Here is a 7,472-nt window from a genome sequence, read left to right as displayed (position 1 = left end):
ACATATATACATATATGATAAAACCACTGATAAAAGCAAGGGAATAATAGACAAACTCATCAGTACAGTGGTGTTTCATGGTGGAGGAGATGAGGGGAATATTAGGGAGAGGCATGTAAGGGCCTTTGAAGCTGCAGATTGCATTCTATTTCTTCATCTGGTTAATAAATATGTATTCTCATGATTATTCTTTCATCTCTTTTATGCATATGATCTATTTCACAATAATACAAAGAAAAAACCCCATTGGATCTGAAAAACATTATATGCTCTTTTTAGGACAAGAAGGCTGGGGAAGAGCTGGCATCCCAGGCCTATTTCTGCTGGCCCACCCCTTGTTTCATGTTCAATCTCTTGATGTTGACCACACTGCTAGGCACTCCACACTGGGTATGTGCCCTTCATACCAGTTATTCCTCGGGGGTCACAAATTACCAGCTTTGGGGCCAAATCAGTTTGCAGTTGAGTTTTGTTTAGACAGTACAGTTATTGTTTTTTAAAATTTGAAATGGTTCAGAAAATGAAAACACACACACATACACATATATATGTACATACATTCAAATACAGAGAGATAAAATACACATACAAAGTACTGGCAATTGTTGAGTCAAAGAGGTGGATAGATGATATGCAAGTATGTGTTATTCTATTCTTTTAACTTTCTTGTATGTTTGAAATTTTCACCCCAAAATTTGGAAAAACCAACTTTGAAGTGCTTTTGAAGGAGCGTGCCCTTTCCAGTTCACCACAATCCCCACCAGTCCCTATTGTAACTTTCAGCCAGTCCCCTAGTTTCCAGTATCTCCATTCCCTAGAGACATTTGAGTTTGAAACATGTGGCTCAGTTTGTAGCTCTTGGCTCCTCCTAGATCTCTCTGTTGCCTGAATGTAAACAGGTAGTTGTGTTGGAACATGACAGGCATTTCTCTCATTCCCAAAAACTTAATAAAGCACACATGAAGTTTTGTATTTTTGTAACAGATTAAGGACAATGCCAGTTGATGTAATTCACCACTACCCTGCAGTGGAGAGGGAACCCTCCTGCAGTTACAGTAACTTTAGCAGTTGTACTGTACCTTGTAAGATATAGGCGGGGCCTTGAAAAAGTCAAGCCACACCAGTTAGTTTCTCCCAGAAGATAAGATGAAGAATTTTATGATTCTTTATGACTCCTGTAGTCTCTCTGGCACCAAGGGTGGAAAGGGTGAGAAAGTATGATCTTTCAGCAACATCAAGGGGTCAGTGGGGGCAAACTACTGTATCGGGTGAATAACCTCTGAGATAAATAGCTGTTCTGTTACCTGGTGCTTGGACTTGTGAGTTAGAAAAAATCCCTCAAGTGTGGGTGCATAGGCACCAGAAAGTTTCTAGTCCATAAACTGTTCCTCTTCAGACTGACGGATTTAGTTGCTCAGAGTCCAATGACATTAGAGAAGCTGAAGCAGCTTCCCAGTTAGCATTTGTCTTGTCATATACTGGGATATGACAGTTTCTTCCTCTGCAAACTCGGGTTTTCACTCCCGCAGCTATCACACTGCACTAAACAAATCCTTGATCCCTGCTACACCAGGCTTATATCTGCCCACACCATACAGAATGAAGGCACCCAATTGTTTAGAACACAAAACAAGATTAGAAGGAATAAGCAGATAGCCAGAGGTAGGCAGTGTCACTTGGTGGATTAGCTGAGGTTGGCCAGTGACACTGCGTGACAAACTGGACTGGCTTGCCAAAGCCGGTGGGGAAATGGCAAGACCCCTGTCTGATTGTTCTAATCACCTGGACAGGAAGCTCAAGATCACTTGTTCTTCCAATCCCCACTCACCTTTGACCTAGGACCAGAACTGAATGGTTTCCACTGGCCCTGTCACTTTTTGAAATGGCTTTGCTTTTTGGTTTATTCTTGCCTTGGCCTCCACATCTTGTTGACCTCCCAGGTCTTAGAACTTCAACTTGTTTCTGATATCTAGATCTCCATATGACCGCCATTTGCTTGGGGGATTATTGATGCCTGTTCATCATTCTCCATGACCTGCTTTGGCTACTTTCTGTCAATATCCTATGGTGACAGAACCCACTTAAGGATTTGACACTGTTCTGATAAGTCTTTACCAGGCCAGAAGATAAGGGAAAGAAGAACTCTATTACCAGAGCTCTGGCATCAAGAAGATATCTTCAGGCCTCTGAAAAGAAAGTGAAGGCCAAGACCAGACAATTAGCTGCTGAGTTGTGACCCAGGGACAAGACCTTACTTCTCATGTGCAGTGCTCAAGAGGGAAATTCCTACTGGAAAAATAAAAATCAATAAATATAGGCAGATAAGATCAAGAAGAGGGACATCATGAAACAATGAGTGTATCATTAGCCAAGGGTTTATGATTAATTCTGTAAGGTCACGTTTGAGAGACAGAGAGAGAGAGAGAGAAGAAAGGATCAGTATGCTTACTAACAACAAGTTCTCACATTCCTAGGTTTCCTAATTTCTTTTGGCCACCATTCCATTTTCTTTGACATAATTCAGGGTGACCAGGACTACCCACATACCAAGAAAGTCTCTGGCCTAAAAAATTGCAATCACTCTCACCCTTAGTTCAGGTGGGATTAGATTAATATTTTTTTCTCAAAAATAAAAGAAAATACTACAAAATCATAGAAACCAACATATTGATAAAACAGGTATCTTACCCCAGTTTTTCCTGGATACAGGCTGATCAGTAATCCACAGCTTACGAGCCCCATTTTTCGACATGTCCTCACAGCCCTGGACTTGGCTTACATTTAAACATTCCCTGAATGGGAGTTGAGCTGAAGTTAAGAAGCAACCCCACTGGGTCTAGTAGGATTTGGGAGGACCTTCATGAAACTGTGTTTTCTGAGTTGTTCGGAGAAAAAGGTCAAATCCTCTCTTCAGACACAATCATCTCCTTGGAGAGAGAGGCTGATTCTGTTGACCAGGTTTCCTGGTCCCTGACCACCTCCCAGGTTAACAAAGCATCCCGCTTATCTGTCAGTAAATCCTAAAAGGTATTGGAAGGCAGGAAACTGAGAAGTGTCACTGAAGAATCTGCAGGTACATGACGGTTTCTGTTCACCTACCAGTAGAAGACCTAGAAGTCTGACCAGATAATGAATAAAGCATGTCTAAAAACTTGTACTTCCTCTCTAACAGGAGATTAGTTGAATAAATCATGGCATATTCATATAATGAAATGTGATATATGTTGTCAGAGAAGGAAATTGACATGAAAAATGCCCATAATATACTGCTAGGTGAAGAAGTAGGTTACAAGACAGTACACAGATTATGATTCCATTTTCGGTTAATAAATTATACATAATAACACTGAGCTTTAAATATAAGTATATATATGAACAAGGCACTGAACAAAGTGATTTGCATTAATTATTTTATCCTCATGACAACCCTATGGTGTAGGTAGTATTATACTTGTCTTCTTACAGATAAAGAAACTGGGCAGGAAGAGGGTAAGTAATTTGCCATAGTTCATTGGAGTGGCAGAGCTGGGAAACAGCCCAAACTCTTCAGTAACACCATATCTATGTCTATGTTTGTACAGAAAAAAAGTCAAGAGAGAGAAACACCAGGATGTTAACATTAACTGGTTATTTCTGGGTGATGAGATTATGAGTGACTTTTGTTCCCTTTATGCTTTCCTGAGTAGTCTGAACTCTTTGTGATTTACATGGATTATTTATATAATCAGGAAAAACAATAAATTAATTTCCATTTTGAAAAAAGTGAACAGCCACTGTTTCCAGACTGTAGGTGGCAAACTACTAGGGAGTGGAGGGGAGGAGTAACTTAATTATTATAAAAGTTCTGTAAATTCCCACGTGACCCAAGCATTGTCTAAAATGAATATGTTTGCACATATTTTTTCCAAACGACATGTTGTATATACTGTCATGGTATATACTCTTTGTGCTTGAGTTTATTCCATATTTCTCAATCAATAAATATTAAAAATACTACTACTATATATGGAAGTCCATACATTTTAAACACTAAAATAAAGGATAAGATCTGCTGCTACAAGGAAATATATGTATGGGTCAGCACTGTAGCCTGAGTGTCTTCTCGCCAACTTACCACCTTTTTCTCAGAAACAATGGGAGGAAATAGAGGGGGAAAACTGCAGAGGCACAGATTATTAAAAGTTAATCCAGGGTTGTGGAAGGGGAAGTGGGTGGGTGGATGGGATAACTGGGTAATGGGAATTATGGAGGGCACATGATGTGATGAGCACTGGGTATTATATGCAACTCATGAATCAATGAACACTACATCAAAACTAATGATGTAGTATATGTTGGCTAATTAAATTTAAATGAAAAAAATAAATAAATTACAAAAAAGCCTTTTTTAAAAAAGTTAATCCAGTAGAAGTCCCAGGAAAAGATAAGTTAGAAGGATGAGAGAACATGGAGAGGGAGTTGATATTGGTTCAGAAAATTCTATTGTGGAAAGACAGAAGGCTAAATCCCCCCTATATTACCAGAGGCTAGTCCCCACACTCAACCACAAGGATGTCAACACCTATGTAGGCTGTGATGCTGCAATACCTGAGTGCTAGCCTTTGCTCAAGGGCCAGGCTGGTATCCAATCAGCAGGAAGACATGGAGTGGCGAGGGCCCTCCCCATCTTCTGCCAAACCAACTCAAAGGTCAGCAGCTGCCTTTCCTTTCTCTCATTCTTCCTTTCCCTTTTGTAATGTGTCCCTTATCTTCGATTTCTGCACAGCTTCTTGGCCTCCTCTCAGGTCTCCAGGTTACACTACTCCCTAGGACTCCAGTGATTTCATTACCCATAAGAAACCATCCTGATCACAAGATCTCAAATTAAGATACTCACTCACTGATCATTCATTCAATAATAAGGGCTTTAGGGGCAGAGGTCCTGACAAATTAGGTATAGTCCCTACCCTTTTAGAAGCATGCAGTCTTCAGGTGTGAAAAGCAAAAAACCAACGAAAATAGAAACAAACTTGCAATTCCATTTGCTTCATTGGGCATGAAGTTAAGAGACAGTAAGAGACAGGAGTCAGCGAGAGGATTGAGAGCTTCGTTTTCCCCTTCTCATTTTAGCCTGTATTTGGGATTCACTTAGGGACAAGGCTCCACACCATCACCCTTGCTTAGTAGAGCAGGCACTGAGGCCTGGTACACTGGCTTACTCTAAGGGAGAACAGTCTTCAACAGACCAAAGACGTGGGAAGAAAAAGAGGGTGGGAAGGAGGATTGTTCTCTATTAAAAGCAAATTTAGGTTTTGCCAAAGGACTCAAAGCTGAGTCTGATCCAGTCCTTGAATCCAGATGCCAATCTTCAGGAAATATAGAGGAACCTACTGAAGTGCACCATGGGCATGCTGTAAACAAAGTCCAGGCTGTGGAAAATTCTCCAGGTCAAATGTGGACTCTTTAAGGTATAAATAATGTCAGGAAAAGAAAGTGATGGAGGAAGAACCTGTAAATGAAAACAGACTTAACCTCTTCAAAAATGCCAAGGTTATTGGGGGAAATCGGAGGGGAAGACAAACAACTAGAGACTGTGGACTCTGAGAAACAAACTGAGGGTTTTGGAGGAGAGAGAGGTGGGGGGTTGGGTGAGCCAGGTGGTGGGTATTATGGAGGGCACGTATTGCATGGAGCACTGGGTGTGGTGCATAAACAATGAATCTTGGAACAGTGAAAAAATAAAGTTTAAAAAAATGCCAAGGTCATAAAAGGAAAGATCAAGAAAGTATCACAGCTTGGAGGAGACTAAGGAGACATGATTATTCCATGCAATGTGAGACTGGTAGAATCCTGGAACAGAAAGTGGACATTAGGAGAAAATTTTAGTGCAATTCAAATGAACTCTGATGTTAACAGCAATGTACCAGTATTGGTTTCTTACCTGTGATATCTTTACCTTGGTTACATAAGATGTTAACATAAGTGTAAGCTGGGCGAAGGGTACAGGGACTCCACACTCTCTTGGCAACTCTCCCATAAGTCTAAAACTTTCCAAAATAAAGAGTTTTTAAAGAAAAATTTAAGGAACATATCAATTCTTTTTTTTTTTTTTAAGATTTTACGTATTAATTTGTCAGAGAGAAAGAGAGAGCACAAGCAGGCAGAGTGGCAGGCAGAGGGAGACCCAGGCTCGGCACCTGCAGAGCAAGGAACCCAGTGTGGAACTCAATCCCAGGACACTGGGATCATGACCTGAGTCAAAGGCAGACACTTAACCGACTGAACTACCCAGCCGTCCCTAGAAACCTATCAATTCTTTTAATGGGTAAGACTATGGTAATAAAGTCATAAAAATGCATAGAAAAGATTACCTTAAATGTTAGGATAGGGTGGCTCGGTTGGTTAGGCATCTGCCTCTGGCTCAGGTCAAGATCCTGGAGTCCCGGGATCAGGCCCCTCATCAGACTCCCTGCTCAGTGGGGAGTCTGCTTCTCCCTCTGCCCCTCACCCCGATTTCATGCTCTCTCTCACTTTTTCTCGCTCTCTCTCAAATAAATAAAATCTTTTTAAAAATGTCTAAACTATCCAAAGCTATCTATAGATTTAATTCAATTCCTATCAAAATACCAACAGCATTTTTCACAGAACTGGAATAAACAACCTTAAAACTTATATGGAACCACAAAGAACCCAGCTAGCCAAAGCAATTTTGAAAAAGAAAAAAAAAAAGTTAGGATAATGGTTATTTGTGGAGGAAGAAGAGGCTATGACTGAAATGGGGCACATGAGAGTCTTCCGGGGTTTTATTTCTTTTTTTTTTTTAAGGATTTTATTTATTTATTTGACAGAGAGAGATCACAAGTAGGCAGAGAGGCAGGCAGAGAGAGAGGAGGAAGCAGGCTCCCTGCTGAGCAGAGAGCCCGATGGGGGACTGGATCCCAGGACCCTGAGATCATGACCTGAGCCGAAGGCAGCGGCTTACCCCACTGAGCCACCCAGGCGCCCCTGGGGTTTTATTTCTTGATGTAGGGGTGGCTGCAAGGTATTAGTCTTCTAATAATTTATTAAGCCATACATTTATTTTAGCTGGTTTTCTGTATCTCTGTTTTATTTTGTAATGAAAAATTAAAAAGAGAGAGGAGTGCCTGGGTGGCTCAGTCATTAGGCAGTTGCCTTCAGCTCAGGTCATGATACTGGGGTCCTGGGATCGAGTCCTGCCTGTGATAGCGGGGAGCCTGCTTCTCCCTTGCCCACTCCTCCTGGAATACTGGAGGTACTCTTCCTGCTTCTGTTCCCTCTCTCACTGTGTCTCTGTCTATCAAATAAATTTTAAAAAGTCCAAGAACCTAGATGTCCATCAACAGATGAATGGATCAAGAAGATGTGGTATATATATACAATGGAATACTATGCAGCCATCAAAAGAAATGAAATCTTGCCATTTGCGACAACATGGATGGAACTAGAGCATGATACGCTCTAGTTCCATCCAT

This window comes from Mustela nigripes, chromosome X (assembly GCF_022355385.1).
Source record: "Mustela nigripes isolate SB6536 chromosome X, MUSNIG.SB6536, whole genome shotgun sequence".
In the NCBI taxonomy this organism is placed as follows: domain Eukaryota; kingdom Metazoa; phylum Chordata; class Mammalia; order Carnivora; family Mustelidae; genus Mustela; species Mustela nigripes.
Note: the sequence above shows the minus strand (reverse complement) of the source record.